The 13,438-nt window shown below is 37.5% G+C and overlaps 1 long non-coding RNA gene across 1 annotated transcript in view; it reads left to right on the top strand.

The window, feature by feature from the left end:
- The first annotated feature begins 1,468 nt into the window (after positions 1-1,468).
- LOC144214832 (uncharacterized) overlaps positions 1,469-13,438 on the top strand; it is an 88,042-nt gene continuing 76,072 nt past the window's right edge. The window contains exons 1-2 of the long non-coding RNA XR_013330291.1: positions 1,469-1,561; positions 2,349-2,604. This is a non-coding gene — a long non-coding RNA (uncharacterized LOC144214832). The remainder of the gene's footprint in view (positions 1,562-2,348; positions 2,605-13,438) is intronic.

Here is a 13,438-nt window from a genome sequence, read left to right as displayed (position 1 = left end):
TTGTCGTATTTTTTGTTCTGAAACACTATTATCGTTTAAGTTTAAAGAATTTGAATGGGCTGTCAATCATTTAGTAGTTTAGGCTTAATGATGACTTGAAATGTACCTTCTATTCTTTTATTAAATATGATTTTACAATGATGAATCAATAATAATAACATATTTTTAACCACTCCAGTGTTTGTGCAACCTTAATGTCATATCTGATGACACTTTATATGTTTTATAACCATTTTATGTACTCAATTCTTCTTCATTTCCGCTTTATCAAACAGACGCCTCCTGATATGAATCCATATTTCCCTCTTCCCCCGAAAAAGACGCAAGAAGACGCCATGACGGAGCCAAACGTGAGTAAAAATGAAGTCCGCTCGACTTTGTAATTATGAACATAAAACTGGTTCATAAAGTTGTGGCAAACTCCATTTTTTTTGGCCCCTTAACTTGTTACAACTATATGAATTATTATTTCCGAACGACCTTGCACGGGATTGGTCGTTTCAGTCAGTTTGTGAAGTTTTTAATTTGTATTTGAGCCCGGGGGCGATAAAGCTGCTGAAGTCGGGTCACTTTAGTTAAAACACTTGATAGGTCAGGGGCGGAGATGTGTTTGGATTTTGGAAAGCAAATGGAAATTCTGCTCTTTTGGCAGCTTTTAAGACAAAAAGAGTCTGTTTGGATTTCAAAATTGTTCTTTTTTTTTGGCATGCTGCTGCCTCAAGTTCAAATGTGGACTTTTGAAGCCTTTTTTTTCTGGCCCGTGGCTACGACTGAACGCTATAAGATGAAACCGCCCGTGACTCACATGCTCACATCCTCCTTTATGTTTTTTCATCCTTTTGTTTTTCCTAACGGTCTTATTAAGCCTTCTGTCACACACACACATTCACACACACACACACCTCGCTGACCTGGGCACGTAAAATCCACTTATGATGACTTTGCCAACCTTCAGACTCCCCGGAAGCTGTGAAGAATACTTCTAATTGGGTATATTTAGTGAAATGAACATAAAAAAATGTATTTGCCAGCTTTTGCAAGTTCAATTTGCACTGTTTTTGGAAGCCATTCATTGTGGCCTCTATCACAAACACTAATAATAATAATAATAATGTCAGTCTTTGAACCAACCATATGTTCTTTTAAATGCTTTCCCGTGAACACTTCCAAAAAAAAAACAGGCAAAAAGTGTGTATTATTTCTTGTAGTTGAAATTTCCTGTGATACAGACGAGATTTTGTTCAACAAAAGCAAATAACTTTTGTCATTGATTTATTTTCCATTGCACTTATCCTCACATGGGTATTTTACGGACTATAAGTCGCACTTTCTCAATCCTTAAATGCAACATATGTTGTTGTTTTTTTGTAGTTATTGTACTTTGACAACCTGATATGTTTTTGGGGTTATTGAATTGGATTGGATTGGATTTTTTTTAACCTGAAATACTATTGCATGTCTTCCAGTTGACGTCCTCCCATTGGTCAAAGCACACGGCATGATATTCCATTGAAAGCATGTGACTTTCAATACTGTATACATCACAAGCCTGGAAAAAAAGGTAAAATTTTTCCCTCATTTTTTCCCTCCCAAAAAACTATCCTCTTATCTAAAGCAAAGTTAGTTCATGAAAAGCTATTTGATCACCTTTTATCGTTTCCCCTGTATTTTTATCCCTTTTTCTCATGCGCGCCAGTAAGAACGATGAGAACTGTTGTTGTGACACGTCTTGTCTTCCCTTCTGTGAATAGACAAAAAAAAAAAAACAATGATGGTTGCTACTGTATCCAGACAGCATAACTAATGAGACGCAAGCACACACACAAACACACACAACATGGATGCATGGGGGAGCCAATGAGTAGGATATGATGTCACCTCCATAATCGTAATTACCCGTCATAAATCATGTGGTGTGACACTTTGTCACAGAGTGAATGTGTGTCCTATGTGCCAGCCAGGGATGGCTGCACTTTACTGCGGAGTGCTATCGTGCTCACCCTCATTGTGTATGTGTGTTGATGTGCTTTTTCACTCATCACGACCTTCTGGATGATGTAGGAGTGTTTATTTGTGCTCGTTTTGCTATTCCTTTGCAAGTTGGAACTGTCACAAAAGCTCTCACAACATCCAATAGTCTTTATCTGTTAGTAGGGTATTTTTATTTAGGGGACAACAACACTAGCATTTGTAGAAATTGGGGGTTTTGATTGGCGATTTTTCGTGTATGATGGATGCTAATGTATGGTGTTGAGATGATGTTGGTGCATTTATCTGGGAATGGATGTTTATTGTTGTTATAAAGATTGTTTGATGAACATTTTATACCTTTTGGTGTTTGTTTTCAGGTTATAACAGTGAAAGTACAGCACTTTTCATTCATTCATCTTCCATAAGGCCCATCCTTGAAAGGATGGCGCCTAACCCAGCTGTCTTTGGGCAGACTAGACCCTTGACTGGTCGCCAGTCAGTTGTAAGACACACCGACAGGCAAACGGCCATTCAAATTCCCAATCTTACTGCTAATGGCGGGAATTGAGCCCACGCCTGCCTGCAACAAAGTCAAGATATTGAACTTCTACACACGAGGAGGCGCATCTAAACGTGAGTACAAATATTTCATTTTAGGAAATGTTATATTTGAGTTAAAGTCTTAGGGAAGTCATATTTCTATATTGGTTCAAAAGGCATAGGTGTAATTGTTTATATCTCATATGTGGTGAACCGATAATTCGACTTAGTAAGGGTGTCTTTTTGTAACCTTCTGAACAAAGTTATTGACTTTTCCAGAGATTATAACCGATTAATCACTAGTGAGGGATATATTATAAAAAAAATCACATTTATTCATAAAATAGACAGTGAAAAGTGAACATTCTTTTATTCTATCCTTACTATGAACTCTAGGGTTGAACAGCTTTAGATGGCGTGTACAAAAAGTATCAAAAACAATCAGAAAATGCTCAGCAGGATAGTTTTGGTGTCCTAGAGCCCCCCACCCTTTTTCCTGACCAAGCTCTGTTTTCACTGTTGCAATACGATGCGCATCAGCGCTTACATATTGTAGTAAATCCCCCTGCCACAGCCAGGTGCACGACTTCAGAGATGGTTAACTCCTCTGGGAGAGCAAAGTCGACACATTTTCAAACCATCATACGTTTTTAAGTCACGGGAATAATCCTCTCCCAGTCATTTCCGAAACGAACTTTCTTTACGGAGTAGTTCATAGAGACGTTAATTTCCTGAGAGGCTACTAACCTAAACCAGAAGAGGGAAAAAAAAGTACAATTATTACTTGCTATGAGCCCACAGGCTACTTGTTTAATGACAGTGTCTCATTTTGGCTCTCATTTGCATGTTGTTAAATGGGTTGTATGTGCGAATGTGGGCTTGTTTCATAGAAGCAATGATTGAAACAATGACAGGCATACATATTCATACAAAATGGCCTTCATCTCATTGGAGGATTCACCCCATTTACACCAAGACCTCAAAATTAAAACTACTATTCCTCTTTCCAATAAAAGAAAATTGCATTGGTCTGTTAATGAAAGCCTTTGCATTCATAATAGCAGCAATTGGAAAGTCCTTTTAAATGTTTCTAATTTTCTATTTCATGATATCTATCTATCTATACTGAAAACACATGCTACAACTATAAAAATAAGCATGGCGTAAACCCCCTTTCATACCGAGGGATATAATCCAGACCTTGTTTAAAGGAGCATGTCCAATCATATTTGAATGCTTCTATCTTTCCCACGAACTTTAAACGCATATAAATCTATAAAAACATGCAATTTATGGATGGTATTTTATTGCACCTGTTTGCATACTCTTGCTCACGACTTCTTCAAACAAGCAAGTCTGTTTATTTGTCGTTTGTAGTTGACATTTATTGTACAACGAACACACCCACGCAAAAAGAATGAAATATTGTTTGAATATCAAAACGTTGATCCAAGCTATAAACTTTTATCAATCTGTCTGCCATATTTGAGCATAGTATATTGGAAGAATACTTTTGAAGTAGTTATTCAAATACAGTGGAATGTTTATTTTGGAAATTAATTGGTTCCAGAAGTAGTTTGTAAATAGATTTTTTTTTTGTAAGTAGAAGCACATTTTACATGTAAAAACATAAGTTTTTCTTGTAAGGTTTTGTGTTTCATATGTTTAATTTATTTTTTTATATTGAGGTATTTTTCCCATCCAAGCTTTTCTCAACCTGAATATTTTGTATGTAGAGTCGTTCTTTGTAAGTAGAGGCGCATTTTACATTAAAAAAACTAAGTGTTTTTTGTAAGGTTTTGAATTTCGTAAGTTAAATTTACTCTTATATTGAGGCATTTTTCTTAACCTGAATATTTTGTATGTAGAGTCGTTCTTTGTAAGTCGAGGCAAAGTAGTCATGTGATCAGAAGTATTGATACAGCTCGCTAATATGCTATCGGAGATTACTTTGGCCATTTTCTGAGAAAAAACACTGGCTACATATGTCAGTGGGTGTTCGTGTGAGTGTCCTTTTAGTCGTACGGCGTCCTTGCTTTATGCAACAACAACAGGGAGTTTTCTTTCCCTGTGGATAGACACGCACGCGCTCACAAGTAAAAAAAATGCTGACAGTGCAACTTGGTTGTCAGAAAAGCCCTTGAAGTGTGGAAGTAGCTCTTCCAGGCCTTCTGCTGTTTAAGTCAGAGTCACGCCGCCACCCCGGCGAACACATGACACCCAGCATCCCTCGACGGCGTTCTCTGTTCTCACGCTAATTTGCCGCATTACTTCCCGTTTACATCATTGACGACGATGCTGTAGAATATTTTTCAAAGTTGCTTTTCTTCTCTTGCTTCCTACTACAAGCGCCAATTGCTCTCTTCTTTAGAATCTTCCATCTCGTCTTCCTCTGCTCATCAAATATTCTGCAGTACATATGCTTTATCAAATGCAGGCGGGTGAAGATCGTATATATTATATATAGATGGTCCTTATGGTGTTTCTGCTTGTGTAATCGTTTCTTATGTAAGTGTAGCAGAGGCCATGGGGGGTCAACGGAGCCGATTCAGGGCGAGTCAAGGCGAGTTGTTTTGTTTGGTGTGTCTAGGCTCGTCTAGACATTTTCTATAGAGAATTGTTGGTGCTTTTTTTGAGTTTTGGCTCAAGTTCTGTTGAGGATGTCGATCACGAGAATATTATACATTTATACATATATATATATATATATATATATATATATATATATATATATATATATATATATATATATATATATATATATATATATATATATATATATATATATATATATATATATATATATATATATATATATATATATATATATATATATATATATATATATATATATATATATATATATATATATATATATATATATATATATATATATATATATATATATATATATATATATATATATATATATATATATATATATATATATATATATATATATATATATATATATATATATATATATATATATATATATATATATATATATATATATATATATATATATATATATATATATATATATATATATATATATATATATATATATATATATATATATATATATATATATATATATATATATATATATATATATTTATATATATATATATATATATATATATATATATATATATATATATATATATATATATATATATATATATATATATATATATATATATATATATATATATATATATATATATATATATATATATATATATATATATATATATATATATATATATATATATATATATATATATATATATATTTATATATATATATATTTATATATATACATATATATATATATATATATATATATATATATATATATATATATATATATATATATATATATATATATATATATATATATATATATATATATATATATATATATATATATATATATATATATATATATATATATATATATATATATATATATATATATATATATATATATATATATGGCCTTTGGAATGATATTACTGGTGGTGTACAGGGCATTTTTTCAGCAAATTAATTGTACCTTTCAATAGAGTTGCAATGTATATGGATCCAATATTTTTTATCTAGTCAGGTGCTCCTTATTCTTTATTTTTTAATGGATAAGTATCCCAGGATAGCGATATTTTGACAGACAATTGAGTAAAAGAACTCCACATTCCACAAAATAGATAAATAAATGAAACGAATTGGTCTTCTGACTCGCACTCAGCTGTCACAACTCTGGGAAATCAGAGAAGACAAGAGGTTTAAAGGGGCCAAGCCAAAATGAAAGTCCTCCCTTATTAAAGTTCTACAGGGCAGGCGGAACTCTTATGTTTTCCAGATGGCAGCCCGAGAAAACGTATTGCACGGGCGACACCCGACGCAAAAAAAAAAAAAACGTGTTTGCCAAAGCGCGCCAGGAAGAGTAGCGAGCACATGTGTAAAAGTCATTTCTCTCTGGAAGGTGCACGGGAGGAAGAAGGGGAATAAAGATAAATGTCCTGTGACATTGCGAAAGTGGGCCAAATCTGGGCGTGTTTAAAGCCATCCACATATGCGGCGGGGGAGGGACTCCATCATCTTATACTGCCATGGATTGCCATCTAATATTAATGAGTTGTTTTCTCCTATATGCGGCAAATATATTTGTCACCACTACTTTATGCAGTAACCTGATTTAAAAAAAACAACAGGGATAGGTACATGCATCATAAAAACCTGGAGAAACGGGGGTTCTTTTTGTTTGGGGTCTTTCGTCACAAGGTGACGAGGATTTATGGAAAACTTGGGTAAACTTTACTTGTTGATGTTGTGCAAAACACTGAATTTGGCCCTGGCTGATAACCGTATCCGATATATCAACATTTATTAGTAAAAAAATAGTTTTTTTGTCGTTAATGTGTATTTGTGACCTTCTTTGTACACTTTAAGAGGTTAAGACATACTAGATTACATTTTAATAATGCCATAAAATGTATTCTGAAGCCTGTAGACCCTGAATTAAACAAAATCCTAAAAAAAAACTCATTTAAAACCATTTTTTTCCAGATTTCTCAACCCATTCCTATTGATTTTTCCTCTCCGGGCTGCTACACGGCACCCCTGAAAAATTCCGCACACACACAAAACACACACTGAAATTGTGGAACACAATATCTTGTGGTCATTTGTCCATCATAGTTAAAAAAACAATGTATTTTATCCTCCTCCTGAATAACAAAGTACTTTATGTCTTCCAGTGGTTTTTTTTGGGTTCTCCTGGTTAAGTATTTGAAACGGGGTCATCTTCTAAAACTTCGAAATGGCCTTTATGCATAAATGGAACGCCATAAATGGAACGCCAACCTTCTGCTTCAAAATGGGCTTAACGGACACTGTTCCTTATACCTTATTACCGCCATACTTTTTTAGTTTTTGCTTTGTAACTGTTTATGCATCAATGAGACTCTTGTGGCATTTTTGGATGCTGGTGTAACGTTTAAGAACGCCCCCGCAAATGAAGGCGAGGTGGGCCCACGCTGGCACGACCATCCATGTGTGACACTTTAATGCAAAGCAGCTATACTTGCAGAAAAGCAGGGGAAATGTGATTTTTGGCAACCTAAGATGTGGTTTGCCGTCTTCCTCCCTTTTCCTCTCTAGCGTGCCAGCTGGGAGGGTCATTTGCAAAAAAAAAAAGTCTGTGCTTATTATTTTTAAATCCATACAGTACTTGATGATGTGATATTTCACATAATTAAATGAGCTGTTTGCAAGCCAGATGCATCCTGCTTTATGGCCAAAACAAACACATCAAAGATGGCGCAAGTGGCGAGCCAATGGAATGGCTTATATAAGGAAAGTGTCATAAATGAGTATAGAAGGGGAACATTGAAAAAAATAGCATGGATTTTGTGTTTTTATACTTGATTCATGGCGCAAAAGTTGTGGATGCAACTTTGGGAAAAATTGCAGAAATGAATGCTTCTCGTAGTCTGTTTTTTTTTTATTACGTTATTGAATGACTGTCTTTGTGATCCATCTCAAGCAGTTTTACGCAGTCCCAGACCAAAACAAGCTCTAAATCTAGATTTATTTGCTCCGGGCGCTGCAGGGGGTCACGTAACCAAAGTACTCTGGTGTAAATACCGACAAATCGTATAATTCTGCGGGAATGTCCCTAAAAAAGTTCTTCTCGTCTTACTGTAAGCACCCTTGCAAAAGATTATAATTGACATTTTCAGCAAAAAAAAACACCCAACATTCATTGTTTTCACTAAATAGCAAAAATGTAAATTTAACCCAGCACTGTATCGCCTTTTTCGAGAACTTCTCAGGAAATGAACGCTAAATATTTAACTCCGGTTGCATGGGATCTTTGTTTTCTTCCGGATGAAGCTATTTCCCCAAAGTTTCCGCATGTTCCTTAAATGCGCAATCCTCATATTATGGTAGAATTAGAAAAAAAGTTCACATGAGTTCACTTACAATGCACAGGTGGGACCACCCGCCATGCTACGAAAGTATTTCACTAGTATTTACACACACCGGCACTAACGGGAGCACATAGACGTCCTTGTTCTCACGTCACTGCGAGGATTGCTTCTACTGAGATGGCAAAATTTAGAACGTCACCAAGAGCTTCTCCTCTTATTAAAACGCACATACGCCAGTGCGGATTTGAATGCTAGCAGCTGGCTTTTTTTTAAAGCAGACCACACACACCTCGCCACTGAATCACAATCATGACTACTGATCCCTATCGCACGTACACACAAGCGCATTTGAGAGGCCATATGGAACGGCGTTGGTGGCCGTGTGGGAGATCAATTGGAACAACGCGTTGGGCTACCAGCCCTGGAGACATGCCATTAACCTTGACTGACAGACAAAAAGACAGACAGACAAACTGGAAAAAAGACAGAAAGACAGACAGACAGACAGACAGATAGACAGGCAATTTGTAGGAATGATTAAGGGAAAGTGCTCCAAAATGGCGTGCTACAAAATGTACGGCCCCTTTCGCCCAGTGCTTTTATTGCAGGGGTCATTTCCACTGTGGGAAAGAGAAATAAGGCCATACTCAAGATAGGCTTTGCGTTTTCCCCTCTTTTTCTGTTTGTTCCTGTCCTCTGTCTGCTTCCTTTCTCCCTTCATTTTTTTTGGGAGAGGGAGATCCTGGGGAAAGTCCCGCGATCTTTCTCGTTGCGTCTCTCGAGCTGGCTCGCTGCGAAAGGAAAACAAAATGTGGGAATTCTCCACTGCGCTTGGGTAGATGCATGTTTCCAATCACTATTAACTTAAAAAAGCTGTGTCACTACTTGTACTTTGCAAAGAGTCGCCGGATAGATGTTTTAAATTGAATTTTTTGGTGGGAGATTTACAGTTTTTAGATTGGTCCGTTGTTTATTTTGACCTTGGTGGTCTTGTGTGGTGGAGTTTGTTATCTCTCGCTCTGCTTGTGTAGGTTTTTTTTCTAAGAACGCCTTTTTTAGCTCTGTTAATGACTTAAAATTATACAAAGATATGTGAGAGTCAATAGGCGTTACATGGCTGGACTGTGTAGAGAAGGAGATTTGATTAATATAAGAATTCAGATTGTTTTCAACGTATAGTTTGCTGATTTTAACCAGTCTATTTTGCTTTATTTCCACAACTCAAATAAGATAATCGATCCAGGAATCGCTACAAATGGCGTACTGCCATTTGAAATTTACTATTTGGAATTCTCAGTTCGTTAACCCACTCATTCTTGTGGTCTGCATGTACAAATCTCAACAGGCCACTGTCAAGATTCATGCATTTCATGTTTTTTCTCCGAGATCTTCCTGACTTTTGCTCACTCTTGCCGATGCTCCAGTGATTGATATTAAATCTGTTGTGTTTAATCAATAATTAAAGATGCAGAGCCTCGCCTTCCCCAGACTAGACTGAGCGTTATGAATTATAGATTGTTATTCCTGCCGGTCTGATCAAAGAATAATAACAACAGGCCCGCGTTGCCGGATTGGCGTACGGCCAACTCTGATGCACTTAGCTGACGGCCCTAGCGCCACGTTATTATTTCATCTCTCTAATATTGCGAGAATCTGCGCCCCCCGTTCTTAAGCCAGGACAGGACACCAGATGAAATAAAAGCAAAATTCTTTGCCCAGATGGATTCCGATTCTGACATCTCGTTGCCAACGTATGCAAAAGAGGCGCGATTCCTTTTTAATTGCCCTTGGCCACGACAAACTGTTTATTGTCACGCTCGGGTGAGAAGCGAGCTTCTGTGCACCGTCGCTGATCAAAGTCGCGACGACGCACGGGAAGACAAATGAACACGCGCGTGAGCATGTGCACTTGACTGAGTGCCTTGATTGAACTCCACCGTGCAACTGGAATACTTAACATTCACCGTTGAGACTGGTGCCATCAGATTGGAGCCCCGCGATTACCGCTTGGTCGCTTCACTTCCCGAGGAGCCGCGCTGCTCACATAACCAGCAAATTAAATCACAAACGAAGCATCTTGTACATGCAACTTTTGCATGTATTCTTGTCAAGGCTTTTCAATATTTCGATTTCAATAGATTGGACTCGTCTGGGCCAAAGATTGGAGTCATTTTCTTTGTAAAATAAACTCATCAACATTGCTCTAGTTCAGGGGTGGGCGGACTTTTAAGACCGGGGGCCACATTGACTTTAAATATGTGACAGACGGGCCCGGGTCAGCACAAGATATGATACATATAAAAAAGTGCATCCGTTAACAGTATATATGAAACATAAACAGAAAAAAGGGACTCAAGTATTAACATACTCATCACTCATCATTAAAGTTAAAAGTATAAAGTACAAAGTCAAGTCAAAAGGAATGTATTAAGAAATATTAAAATGTTATTTAAAAAAGATAGAAGGGCTGTAAAACACAAAAAAACAAATAAGAGTGGACAGAGCTACAGCAACTGGTTTCTGCTTAACGGCGCCATCTTGGGAAGAAAAAAAAACATTATTTGGACAACATTGGCGGGCCGGATTAAAAAGCCTAACGGGCCCGTATGTGGCCCGCAGGCCCTAGTTTGCCCATGTCTGCTCTAGTTAGACAGCAAATCCTGATTGAGTCAAAGTTATGGAACTGCAATAGTATAGCGAAATGTCTTAACTAATTCAAAACGCCATTGGCTTCATGTTAACCCATGACATTTTTTTTCCACTCAAGTAACTCAAATTTGTGAGGAAAGTGAAGAAAAGAAACGCTTTGTCCAAGTCTTTGTAAGTATTATGTGCGCTAAATCACTTATCGCCCAGACCCAAAGAGTCAAAACAGGAAAACGCCAACAATAAACCTCGTCTGTCACCTTTGCCCTTTTCTGCTAAGCCTCTGGTTGAGTTGCTTGAACGTATAGCTTGGCCACTTATATACTATGTGTAAAGAGTGTGTGTTTGTGTGTGTGTGTGTGTGTGTGTGTGTGTGTGTGTGTGTGTGTGTTCCATTAACACCTGGTCGTGTCTATCAATTTAGGAATGGGGGTGAAGCTGGTAGTTTGTGGTGGGTCTATAAGAGGCCTCCATATTGTCGAAAACTGAATTATCTTCACTTGTTTTCATCTTTCCTGCAGAAAAAAATGTAAAGTAAAGAATGTAAAGAATACATGCTGGTGTTATGATCCTTTAGGCAACGTATATTTGAATAGAATTCAGTCAGCAATGCGTAAAGACGCACAATAAAGCCATGCTCGTAGGCATGGGTTCTTAGCATTTCATGAATAATTAATAGTATGACTATGTATTCCTGTTTTTTTTTGTATATAATTTCATTATTTACTGCCACCTGTTGGTAAAAACCGAAGTATCACAGGGAGTAGTACAATCTTCATTGAATTGCTACAGTTTTATACTCTAATTTATTCTGTTTTTCCTCACAAAAAGTCCTCGCATTGATTTTAATTGGAGATTATATCTTATCACAAAACCTGGCCAACACAAATGCTTTCCCCCCCCCCCCAAAACTGGCCTATTTTTTCCGTGTTACATTTAAATGTTAATTTAAATGGAAGCCTTCAAAGACCTTGCTCTTTTTTAACCCCAGTTTTCAGTTCGCTACGCCCACACACCCCCACACGCGCACACTCAAACGCACGCACGGTAATTAGATCTTAACTGCGAAACATCAGCTCGAATCTCATTGGCTGATTCTCCTCCGATATTACCAACCCTTCCGATTGGCCGCCACCTCCTCTGTTGCTCCGTCTCCGACCGGGTAAACTCTCACATGAACCAAATCCCTGCGCTCCTATTGGCTGTCTCCCAGACACATGAATGGCGCTCTGCAAGGCTGCTTGGTCCCATGGGAGGATGCAGTCATCCTCCTTTGAGGGGGGGAAAAAGGAGGCGTTGGGGAGCTTTGGGGGGCGCCCAGACCATTCATCACCTCCCTCTCGATTCCTCTTCCTGTGTTTTGGCTGTTGGGTTTGTGCCTTTGTCCCTGAGAAGGTTTGAAAGCAGTCCAAATCCTGTGAACGTGCTCGGGTCAGCCTGATTTACCTCCTCTCACACTGTAGTGAAAGTTCACTCCATCAGATCCAGGCCGGAGCGATGTAATCCCAAAGGATGTAATCCATCCACGCTGGTCCCTTTTTTTTTAGGGCAGTCTTTTTTAATGTTTTTTGGACTGGGAACACTAATTCTTCTTGCTTCCCTAGTCCACACACACACATATATTGGATGCTATGACATGTGTCTGCGACTTGTTCAGATAGCCCAGATAAGTAGAGCAGTGAGGGGGCCCACATGTTAGTCTAACTCACTCATCAGGGTCCGCACAGTGTGGTCAGACAGTTCATATTGTCACTTCCTGTGGCAGCTGCCGTCTGCTGGCTACTTAAGCGGAGCCAGGCTTCTTTTTCCTCATTCGCATTGTGTGCAAAACAATCCCAACGTTTATCGTTTCCAGGGCAGACAGCAAAAAGTGGTACACTAGAGATTGTGTTGTGTTGTTTTAAAGACAAATTTCATTTTGTCTGGGCTCTTTTGTGCGTGTGTGTGTAAATATATTTGTCCTGTTCAGCTGTTTGGACAGGCAGAATGGCTTGGCTAGGTCAGTTTTAATGTGCCACTTGGGAGTTTAGATGATTAAAATGTGACTACAATAGGCAAGTCAATCAATCGGTGAGGGTAGGACAATGACATTTTACCGTTTAGGATGACCTTAGCACTATTAAAGATGAAAATCATCAAGTTCGTGATGATACAATACGATATTTTCGATATACAATAAGATAGTACTATAAATAGTTAAGTCTGCTTCTATTCCATCCACAATTTTGAATATTTTCACCCTTTAACTAGCGCAATGGGAGGGTAGGACAATGACCTTTTTTACCATTTAGGATGACCTGAGCACTATTAAAGATGAAAATCATCAAGTTCGTGATGATACA

This window comes from Stigmatopora nigra, chromosome 21, assembly GCF_051989575.1.
Source record: "Stigmatopora nigra isolate UIUO_SnigA chromosome 21, RoL_Snig_1.1, whole genome shotgun sequence".
Taxonomy (NCBI): Eukaryota; Metazoa; Chordata; class Actinopteri; order Syngnathiformes; family Syngnathidae; genus Stigmatopora; species Stigmatopora nigra.
The sequence above is the reverse complement of the archived record's forward strand: the minus strand, read 5'-3'. Positions and strand labels throughout refer to the sequence as shown.